The following is an 11,222-nucleotide window of genomic DNA, read 5'->3' as shown; positions in this document are numbered from 1 at the left end:
GCCAAGAGTGTTGTGGCTGGGGCTAGGGTGGGGCTGCTGGTGCAGGGTGAGACCTCCTGTAATGTGGGTCCAGCTGCCACTTCAAGGCCCCGGGGAAAGCCCCCATTCTCTTTGCCCCATGATCAGGATAATCCGGGATGCTGACAACCACAGGAAGGCATGAGGGGCGCCGAAAAGAAGGCTATAAACCTGGGGAACGCTTACGACCAGTCCATCTCCTCAGCATCTCAACGTCATCTCATCTCATCTCAGGCTCTCGTTAGCTCCTCGATAATATTAGTCATGTATCCGGCTGTCCCTAGATTAGCCTGTGCATCTCCACGTGCATTTCAGGGAGACGGTGACTGACAACTTGTCCCAGGATGGCAATGCAGATGACAGAAGCCTGATCAAAATAGAATGGGCAGGAGTTTTAAGACCCCATACACTTCAAAGCACAGCTTGTGCAGGCAAAAAAAAAAAAAAAAAGCCAAGTGGTCTTGGATGGCTGAGCGAGTCGAGCTGTAGAAGGTGACTTGGCCCTGCTGGGGGTGCTTCATCCCCCTGAACCTCTTTCTCTGGCTGTCCCCTGACTCTGCTGGTACAGCAGGGTTGTAGACCCAGAAAATCTAAGAGAGGTCTCAGTTAATTTAGAAACTTTATTTTGCCAAGGCTGAGAACGCACACCCGTGACACAACCTCAGGAAGTCCTGAGAACATGTTCCCAAGGTGGTCGGGATGCAGCTTGGCTTTATACATTTTAGAGAGGCATGAGACATCAATCAAGTACATTTAAGAAAGACATTGGTTTGGTTCAGAAAGGTGGGGCAACTCAGAGTAGGGGGCTTCCAGGCTATAGGTGAATTTAAACATTTTCTGGTTGACAATTGGTTGAGTTTGTCTAAAGACCTGGGATCAATAGAAAGGAATGTTTGGGCTGCGATAAGACACTGCAAAGACCAAAGTTTGATCACGCAGATGAAGCTTCTAGCTGTCAGGCTTCAGGGAGAACACGCTGTGAAATGTTTCTTAAGGTCTGTGTTGACGTTAATGCTGGAGAGGTAAACATAATCAGGCATGTCCGATCCCCACGTCCTTCATGGCCTGAACCAGGCTTTCAGGTTAAATTTTAACACTGCCCTGGCTGAGGAGGAAGTCCGTTTAGATGGTTGGGTGGGGGTGGGGGAGGGCCTTAGGATTTTATTTTTGGTTTACAGGATCTAGATGTGGTTATCCCCCTACTGGACCGCAAACTCCTTGAGGACTGGAAGTATATCTTTTTTCCCTCTGTAATCGCCGCAGCACCCAGCATGATGCCAGACACATCATAGGAATTCATTTGTTTTAAAGGAAGTCGTGAATAAAGGCAGCAGTGTCTGGGCGGTAGATGGGCTCAGCCTTCTAATGAGAGGCACGTGGCACCAGATGCTGACGGATTCCTCCTGCCCTGTGTGATGACCAGGTAGACAGGGGAGGCCAGCTGGCATCTCTGATATGGCAATGACCCATCCTGCACCAAGTTCAGTCACTGGCAGGCTGGTACAAGAGTGGAGGAAAGTGATGCCTTCAAGTTCACCAGCAGTGGGTATATGACAATGGCTAAATCTTGAACCCAAGAGTTCTATGCAATGCCCTTGTGAAGAAAAATAGCAAATAGGTTGATGTACCATCTGTTCACTCATTCATTCAGTAGTATGATTTTGAATGCTGACATGTATTGGACACTGAGCTGGGGCCTCGAGATCCAGGTTGAGTAACCACAGCTCATCCTCATAGAGGCCTGGCGTGGAGACAGACACGGAGCAAAGAACTCCAGGGAGGGACTGGATTGCGTGAGGGCACCGGGGCTTAGGGGAGAAGCACAGACCCTGTCTGGGGAAGAAGAGCAGCCCACATTGGTGGACATCACTCATCCAGAGGAATGAGGGCAAGCACCGGGGTGTTGTTTCTGCTCTCTGGCATTCTGACTACTTGTCATTCTGGCTAAATGGTGTTGATGTTAAAGGAAAGTAGAGAAGGATTGAAGTGGGAACTGTCTATACTTTTACAGCATCTATGCAGCCCGAATTGAACGGCCAAACAAGAGTGTTGGACTCGCAGTTTATTTTATTTTTTATTTTTCTTGAGACGGAGTCTCGGTCTGTTGCCCAGGCTGGAGTGCAGTAGTGTGATCTTGGCTCACTGCAACCTCCGCCTCCTGGGTTCCAGTGATTCTCCTGCCTCAGCCTCCTGAGTAGCTGAGACTACAGGCGCCCACCACCACAACCAGCTAATTTTTGGATATTTAGTAGAGACGGAGTTTTGTCATATTGGCCAGGCTGGTCTTGAACTCCTGACCTCAGGTGATCCGCCCTCCTTGGCCTCCCAAAGTGCTGGGATTACAGGTGTGAGCCACTGCACCCAGCCTTGGACTCACAGTTTATGAGGTAGAATAAAACATCTGACTTCTACAAAGCTATTTAGAAGGCTGCTAAATCGCTCGTCTTGGGTAACAAGAACAAGTGCGTTTTTCCTGAGTCCTGACAGTCAACTATAGCATAAGCTGCTTGAAGATGGAGATCAGGTGTTTCATGACCTGTCTGGCACCTTTATTGTTTAACGCATTTCTTGTTTACAATAAGGTCCCAATAAATTGCTGACAATGGACAGATAAGCTTAAGACCCACGCTTACCCTATGCTGTGACAGGTGCAGCTGTCTTTGTAAATGTCTTTGTGTTTTAATAGTAGATGTTTTCTTATTTTTAGCTTTTAATTGCATTTCTTTCATATACTAATACAAAAAGTGGTATAAATTTCTGGATGTGCTTTAACTCGTCCATATAGAAGATGGGATGTCTTGGACAGATGTTTACATTTATTCCTGAAATCTATGATTTCTGCCAGCTTTCTATTGCCAGAGCCAGTCCCTTATAAGTTTTTGAAGCAGGAATGAATATCACGTTTTTCACTCGTCACACATAACATGAAAGTACTGAGGGGGAAAAGATGATTTGACTTAGAGGGCTTACCTGTGCCTGCTGGCACCATTTTCAACCTTTTCAACTTTTGTCAAGTCAAGTTGACAATAATTCCTGTGAGCCATGCCTTAATTCACCTTCACCTTTAGACCATTTCGGACAAAGATTGTAGCTCTCTAGAGTTTCTGCGTTGAATGAATCATATTCACGTTAGGAATTTGCACTGCAGGCCACCCCACAGTGACAACACGTCAAATCTGAGCATTGTCCTAAGAGAGCACGAGACAGTGTGCCCTGCCAGCAATGGGGACAAGAGGAGGGCTTATTCCTCATAGGGGTATGAGTAGATTTTTCCTATTTCAGAAATCTCAGTAAGTACATACACCAGTTTGAGATTTTTGTCTGTATACGTGCTCAAGAATTCTCCGTGAGGTCCTGTCTGGGTATAAGTCCCCATTGTTTTAAAGACAGCAACTTATAATAACTTAAAATGTTTGTTTTGCCTGGACCCACCATGGAAAGAATTGAATTAACCTAAAGACAGTGTTGCCGTGAGTGGTGTGAGGCATAAATTGCTCCCTGAGAGAGGGATTTGGAAGCCTCTGAAGATCTTTTCAAATAGACTCATTGTGTGAAACCCACTTTCCACGCCACTTAAGCCCTTACGTCTTCTTTGTGAAAGTTTTTCAAGAGGTAATGGCTCGTGGAGAAAATGCAAGCCTTTGGAAGATGCTGGGGGAGTCATGTGCTGCGAGGGAGTTGTTGGCACTGAGATGTCCTGGGAAACAAGCGGTGATTTGTATGTGGGAAGCAGTTCAGGACACGGTCTGTTTCCCTCATTTCTGGCAGGCAATGGTGGGTTACCTCTTTCAGATGCAAACATAATCATTGAAAGAAGGCCCTTATGTGACAACAATCTCTCTTGACTGTGTCCCTTGGGGAGTAAGAGAAATTGACCATGGCCTTACGATGGGTCTGAAACCTAGAAATAAAAGCACAGCGAATTGTTTCAGCATGTCAGTAAGACTGGACCTACAAAGAATGTGTGCCAGCCAGGGTACCAGCTCATGTACCAGTCACATGTTACGTCAGGGGTATGTGCCAGGAGTACAGTCAGGGATGCCTGCCTGGTGTATGGTTGGGGGTCCCTGCCGGGAGTACAGTCAGGGATGCCTGCCTGGTATATGGTCGGGGGTACGTGCCGGGAGTACAGTCAGGGATGCCTGCCTGGTGTATGGTCGGGGGTACCTGCCGGGAGTACAGTCAGGGATGCCTGCCTGGTGTATGGTCGGGGGTACCTGCCGGGAGTACAGTCAGGGATGCCTGCCTGGTATATGGTCGGGGGTATGTGCCGGGTGTACAGTCAGGGATGCCTGCCTGGTGTATGGTCGGGGGTACCTGCCGGGAGTACAGTCAGGGATGCCTGCCTGGTATATGGTCGGGGGTATGTGCCGGGTGTACAGTCAGGGATGCCTGCCTGGCGTATGGTCGGGGGTATGTGCCGGGTGTACAGTTAGGGATGCCTGCCTGGTGTATGGTCGGGGGTACGTGCCGGGAGTACAGTCAGGGATGCCTGCCTGGTGTATGGTCGGGGGTACGTGCCGGGAGTACAGTCAGGGATGCCTGCCTGGTGTATGGTCGGGGGTACGTGCCGGGAGTACAGTCAGGGATGCCTGCCTGGTGTATGGTCGGGGGTACGTGCCGGGAGTACAGTCAGGGATGCCTGCCTGGCGTATGGTCGGGGGTACATGCCGGGTGTACAGTCACGGGTGAGAAAGATGAACTACTAAGTCCACCAACTGACTGAACAGACGTCTTCCTCTCAGCCCAGGGGAACTCCAGGGAAACCGAGTTGCTGGCCCTGATGGGATGGGAGGTTGGACATAACTTGTTATGCCTCCTCCCTCGTTAACTTCCCTTGTTTCTTTCCTCAGGGCTAAACAGAAACCAGCCTTTTCAACAGACTCCTCCCTGATATCCACCCACCGCTGGACTCCGCCCCTCCCTTGTGTGCTTTCAACAAGCAACCGACCAGCATTCCTGCCCGATGAGAGGCCGTGGAGTGGATCTAGATGGTCTACAGGGGATGCCCAGTGAGGGTTCGTGCCCTCAGCTTCACCTTTTGATGTCAGAGGGCCAAACACTCCACCCTTGGATGGTGCTAATGCTGCCATTTTTTTGTTTTTCTTTTCTTTCTTTTTTTGTTTGAGATGGAGTCTTGCTCTGTTACCAGGCTGGAGTGCAGTGGCGTGATCTCATCTCACTGCAACCTCCAACTCCCTGGTTCAAGTGATTCTCCTCTCTTAGCCTCCTGAGTAGCTGGGATTACAGGCACGTGCCACCACATCCAGCTAATTTTTGTATTTTTAGCAGAGACGGGTTTTGCCATGTTGGCCGGGCTGGTCTCGAACTCCTGACCTCGTGATCTGCCCGCCTTGGCCTCCCAAAGTGCTGGGATTACAGGTGTGAGCCACTGCGCCCATCCTGTTTTTCTTTCTTGTTGTCACCCAGGCTGGAGTGCAATGGTGCAATCTTGGCTCACTATAACCTCTGCCTCCTAGGTTCAAGCAATTCTCCTGCCTCAGCCTCCCAAGTAGCTGTAATTACAGATGGCCACCACCATGCCCAGCTAATTTTTGTATTTTTAGTAGAGACAGGGTTTTGCCATGTTGGCCAGTCTGGTCTTGAACTCCTGACCTCAGGTGATCTGCCTGTCTCGACCTTCCAAAGTGCTGGAATTACAGACGTGAGCCACCGTGCCCAGCTTAATGCTGCCATTTTTTTTTAACATGCGCCCCATGGAGAGGCCTGAAGCTCAGTTGCACATGCATGTGTTTCTCCTTGTATAAATAAATATTCATGGCTTTCCTAGAGCTAATTGAATATATATATTTAGCCACGCCACCAGCATAAATTCCTCTTCCCTTTGCTCCTCCCTTGAGGTGCCTGTTTGTGGCTTCTGGCTAGAGGCTACACTTCCCAGCCTGTCATAATGGCCACTGCGCAGGCTGCAACTCTATGAGAAATAAAACTCTCCTTCCCAAATTCATGAACCTCATCATTTGTCAGTTAACAGAGGTACCTGCCTGGAGTACAGTCAGGGATCCCATCCTAGTTTACAGTCAGAGGGTACCTGTCTGGCGTACGGTCAGGGTTTCCGTCCCTGGGGTAGAGTCAGGGGTCCCATCTGAGTGTACAGTCAGGGGTCCCAGCCTCCTGCATAGTCATGGGAACTGGCCTGGGGTACTAGTGAGGGCCACCATCCCTACCTACAGCCAGAGGTACCTGCCTAGTGTACAGTGGGGGGGCACCATCCCTACCTACAGCCAGAGGTACCTGCCCAGTGTACAGTTGGGGGTGCCAACCCTGTGCACCAGTCAGCAGCACCTGTCAGGTGAGCAGTCAGGGAATCCTCCCTGGTGAGGGACGTGGACCTGGATTCCTGTTTTGAAACGACAGAAACCAGCCTCCCTTGAATAACCAACAGTCATGGGATTGAGGAAAAGCTGGAGAGCCGGCTGAGGAAAGGACAGGGGCCCAGGCAGGCCCAGCGGCTGAGAGCATAGTCAGATCACCCATGGCCATCTGCGACAACACTGTTGCCTGCAGACACCGTCACGGCACAGCCACCTCTGAAGACGGCCCCGGCCCCTCTCCCGTTTCTGCAGTGCAGTCACAGATGCCCCTCGCCCTTGCTTTGCTTTGTTCTCAGCAATTTATACATCACAGAACTCACTGCAACACACTTCACGTTAATTCAATTCTTTCCATGGTGGGTCCAGGCAAAACAGACATTTTAAGTTATTGTAAGTTGCTGTCTTTAAAACAATGGGGCCTTATAGCCAGAGAGGACCTCACAGAGAATTCATGAGCGGGTGTACAGGCAAACATCTCAAACAGGCGCATGTACTTACCGACGTTTCAGTAAGTTGTCTGGCCAAGAGCCACAAATCCACATCTAAGCTTCCAGGGAGAAGGGAAGAACTTCGTCTTTTCCTGCTCTTGTGGCAAAACTTGGGGGCCTTGCTCCCCAACTTAACGAGATTCCTCACCACAGGAAAAGTGCTGGGATGCTGCCTGGTCAGCTGCATTTTAATAAAGACCACAGAATATCTGATGAACAACCACCAGGTTAATGAGACATTATTAAATTCTGTGTTGGTTTATTTCTTTGGAAGCTTGCTTCCTTCCTTTTATCTTCAACTCTATTATTGGTAATATTGCTTACATAAGGAGCCGGGATAAAGATCACTATATCTATAATACTGTCTGAAATATCAGTGATAAGTACTTAACGAATGTTCAAAGAATGAATGAATTACAGTGTTGGGCAGTGAACAACCAGTTAATTATTTTAGATACTAAATATAGACCCTGAGATCAGCACCATCAAAGGTCTTTCCACCACCTGGTGACGCTCTACTCCAGCACTGGTTTAATTCTCTAAGGGTGGAGGGTGGCAGGCACTGTTGGCTCTAAGCCCTTTGCTGTTGCTAATGAACCTCTGTTTTATTTAAGCAGTGATTTCCCCAGCCCCAGGATTAACTATTTTCTGGTGTAAGCCAACCATGGCTGTCCAGTCCACCTGTCCCTGTGAACAAGCCACAAGTCTGCAGGTCACCCAATTCTGACCAAGGAGACACGTGGAGAAGGCACCTGGAGCATTTCTGGGAAATATTTTCTTCCCTGATAAGAATAGCAAGTCTTGTGAAAACGTCCTTTTGCATCTTTGTCCTTCCTGCTGTGGATTCTGTTGTGGGAGAACTGGAGGTTGGATGTGTGGGTTTTTGTTGTTGTTGTTTTGTGATGGAGTCTCACTCTCTTGCCAGGCTGGAGTGCAGTGGTGCGATCTTGGCTCACTGCAACCTCCACCTCCTGGGTTCCAGCGATTCTTCTGCCTCAGCCCTCTGAGTAGCTGGGACTACAGGCACCTGCCACCACGCCCAGCTAAATTTTGTATTTTTAGTAGAGATGGGGTTTCATTGTGTTAGCCAGGATGGTCTCAATCTCCTGACATTGTGATCCACCCACCCTGGCCTCCCGAAGTGCTGGGATTACAGGCGTGAGCCGCCACGCCCAGCCAGATGTGTGGAATCTTTTGGAAACTGTGTCGGGGGCACATTCTGACACCCTGGGGGTGGCACAGCAGGAGTGCAGAGGGAGCAGAGCTCTGTAATCTGTCAGTCCCGGCAATGCTTGCGGGGAGGTGGGGAGGCGGGGCGGTTCGTGCTGGTTTTAACATCAGCGTTGGGTGCTTTGCTGGAAGCTTCTCAGGTCATTGACTCCTAAGGCCTCCGTATGCTAGGGCTCAACATCTGGGCTTTCTCTGCACCTGGAATGATTCTGAGACCATGTGAGACTTCACTAGCCACAGCTGTTTTAAAAATATTTGCACCTTAGAGGAAGCAGTAGAAAGATGTGGCAAGATCAACATAAATCCATCCCTATCTCAGGAAAAATGGCTGAGTGCGCGTCCACCGCCGCTGTGTCTCAGGCTGCCTTCTCTAGACGTGGGGATTCCGCAGCAAGCAGCTCCCTATGGGCGTGCTCAGCAGAGGCGGGGGGGAGGCAGGGGAGGCAGGGCAGGACAGGCAAAGGGGACGCGGTCTCAGCTGAGGCTCGCCCCCACCCTGGCCCACAGGCAAGCCCCGGAGTGAGGGATGCAGGAGCTGGTCCCCCACCTCGGCTGGGGACTGTCGTCAGTCACTGACTGGGGACATCACCCGGGGGCGGGTGGCTCCCTTCCCACGGAGAGTGACCCCTTTGGAGAAGACTGCAGCTTAGCAGGCGCCGTGGGATGTGCACACCGACCTGTGGAAGGGGTGGGGGCCGAGACAGCACCCACCACAGTCCGCCCCCACACCGTGCTGGGATCTCACATCAAGGTCCTCTGGCTTACTGTCGGGTGCTCTCAGATTTTGGTGGGTCACAATTTCTGGGAACACTTAAAAGAAGAGCTGGAGTGATGGCTACAGCTCCGGGCGGCGGCACCTTCCGGGCCCAGCATGGCTCCCATCGCGCCTTCCTCTGCCGTGTGCTGCAGGGCCTTGGCCGGCATCTCCACGTGTATGGGCGGCTCACTGGGGTGCAGCCCAGATGCCTCGTGGGACCGCTGTGCCTTCACCGGGCTGCGCTTGTGCACTTGTCTGTTTACAAGCAGAGCCGGCCGTGGGGGAGGCGAGGTGCCCAGGGGTCACAGGACTGCCAAACACGTCCCTTCCTCTACCTGCAGGCAGCAGCAGCCCCCATCTCCGTGTGACCGGGACGCCCATCCCTGCCAGAGGGCCCGTGCCCGTGTGAGGGGTTCAAAGCGCTGCTGCCACTGGCCTCTATCTCTGGGACCCCATCACCCTATTGTTCCTATGGCTGCTTGGGAGCCCAGGACCCAGGACTGCAAGAGCACCCCCTCCAGCCCCATCCCACGGAGGACCCTGGCACTCTCAGGTGGAGCCCTTCATGGGTGCACGTCGAGGACATCTGGAAAGAAGCATCACCGGTAACTGTGATAAAGACTTCGGAACAGTCGCACTATGTGCACACAGAGGCTCTTTCAAATCAATGAAAGAGCTCTGCAAGGGTGGGGCGGATTCCACGGAGCTGCCAGCGAGCCAGCGAGCGTGGACCTCACTGGAAATTCCACGCATGCAAATGAAAAGAACGGTGCGACACCGTCTTTCTCTATCAGGAGCAAAGATTGAAAAGAACTTTGGGGCTTTTCCTCGGCAGGTTGCCTGAGGCTCCAGTGGGTCTGCAGACAGTGCCTCTGCACCCGGTTTCTGTTTCCTGGAGGGCGTTTTCTTGTTTCTTCTTGATTGTTCTGTTTCTTAACTGCACCCGTTAGTGAGCTTTGCTGCTTCGTGTTCACAAATCGCTCTTCATTCCTTCTCTGCACACAGGACGCAGGGTGGCCAATATTACCACCCACGACGTGATACCTACAGAACAGCTTTGAAATAGATAAATGCAGACACTTCCCTGATCAGAGCGGTAAATATTGGTAGAACCAGAAAAATTATTAGTGACCAGTGCAAAGTTGGGCATGGCTAGGGGTCATGTCTGTGTGTGTGTGTGATGTGTGTGCTTGTCTGTGTAGTGTGTGTACTTGTGTGTGTCTGTGTGTATGTATGTGTGCAACTGTTTGTGTGTATGTATATGTGGTGTGTATGTGTCTGTGTGTATATGTGTGTGTGGTGTGTGTGGTGTCTGTGTATATGGTTGTGTGGTGTGTATGCGTATGTATGTGTGTGTGGTATGTGTATGGTGTGATGTGTGTGGTGTATGTGTGTTTGCATGCTGTGGATATGTCTGCATGTGTGCATCTGTGATACGTTTGTGTGTGTGGTGTGTATGTGTTTCTGTGTGGTGTGGGGGTGGTGCGTGGTGTGTGTGTGTGTGTCTGCATGTGTGCATCTGTGGTAAGTTTATGTGTGTGTGGTGTATGTGTATTTGTGTGTGGGGGGTGTGTGCCTGAAAGTGTGCATTCGTGGTACGTTTGTGTGTGTGGTGTGGTGTGTGTGTGTGATGTGTGCGGTGTGTGTGCTGTGTGTGTGTAGTGTGGTGTGTGTGTGGTATGTGTGTGGTGTGTGATGTGTGTGCGGTGTGTGGTGTGTGGAGTGTGTGGTATGTGTGTGGTGTGTGTGTGGTATGTGTGTGGTGTGTGATGTGTGCGGTGTGTGTATGGTGTGTGGAGTGTGTGGTATGTGTGTGGTGTGTGATGTGTGTGCAGTGTGTGTGTGGTGTATGGTGTGTGTGGTGTATGGTGTGTGTGTGGTATGTGTGCAGTGTGTTTGTGGTGTGTGTGTGGTGTGTGTGTAGTGCGTTTGTGGTGTGTGTGGTGTGTGTGTGGTGTGGTATGTATGGTGTGTGAGGTGTGTGTGTGGTGTATGTGGTGTGTGGTGTGTGTGTGGTGTGTGTGCAGTGTGTTTGTGGTGTGTGTGTAGTGTGTGTAGTGCGTTTGTGGTGTGTGTGGTGTGTGTGGTATGTATGGTGTGTGAGGTGTGTGTGTGGTGTGTGTGTAGTGTGTATGGTGTGTGTGGTGTGTGGTGTGTGTGGTGTGTATGTGGTGTGTGGTGTGTGATGTGTGTGTGGTGTGTGTGTATGTGGTGTGTGTGGTGTGTGGTATGCACGTAGTGGGTGTCGTATGTGATGTGTGTGGTGTGTGTGGTGTGTAGTGTGTGGTGTGTGTGGTGTGTGTATGTGGTGTGTGGTGTATGGTGTGTGTGGTGTGTAGTGTGTGTGTGGTGTGTATGTGGTGTGTGTGTAGTGTGTTTGTGTTTGTGTGTGGT

The sequence above is a fragment of the Pan paniscus genome, chromosome 22 (assembly GCF_029289425.2).
Source record: "Pan paniscus chromosome 22, NHGRI_mPanPan1-v2.0_pri, whole genome shotgun sequence".
NCBI classification, from domain to species: domain Eukaryota; kingdom Metazoa; phylum Chordata; class Mammalia; order Primates; family Hominidae; genus Pan; species Pan paniscus.
This window is presented reverse-complemented; position numbering follows the sequence as displayed.